Source organism: Acyrthosiphon pisum, unplaced genomic scaffold (genome assembly GCF_005508785.2).
Source record: "Acyrthosiphon pisum isolate AL4f unplaced genomic scaffold, pea_aphid_22Mar2018_4r6ur Scaffold_21284;HRSCAF=23521, whole genome shotgun sequence".
Taxonomy (NCBI): domain Eukaryota; kingdom Metazoa; phylum Arthropoda; class Insecta; order Hemiptera; family Aphididae; genus Acyrthosiphon; species Acyrthosiphon pisum.
The window spans coordinates 17,236-17,464 of NW_021770734.1; positions in this window are offsets into that span (position 1 = coordinate 17,236).

Sequence of the window (229 nt, forward strand, 5' to 3'; positions counted from 1 at the left end):
TTTATTCTATTGGATATTTCTTGCAAAGGATATCTTGCACATTTTACAGTTTTTTTAATTTCTTGCAAATAATTTTCATATTGAAAGGAACTAAAATTATCAAGGGGACCATGAATTTTTGTAAACATAGGTAGATGTATAAGACTATGAACATTATATGATATATAATGTTGACCATACAAATCACCATAATCTATTACAAATTTCCTTAGAAATTTAAGAGCAATTG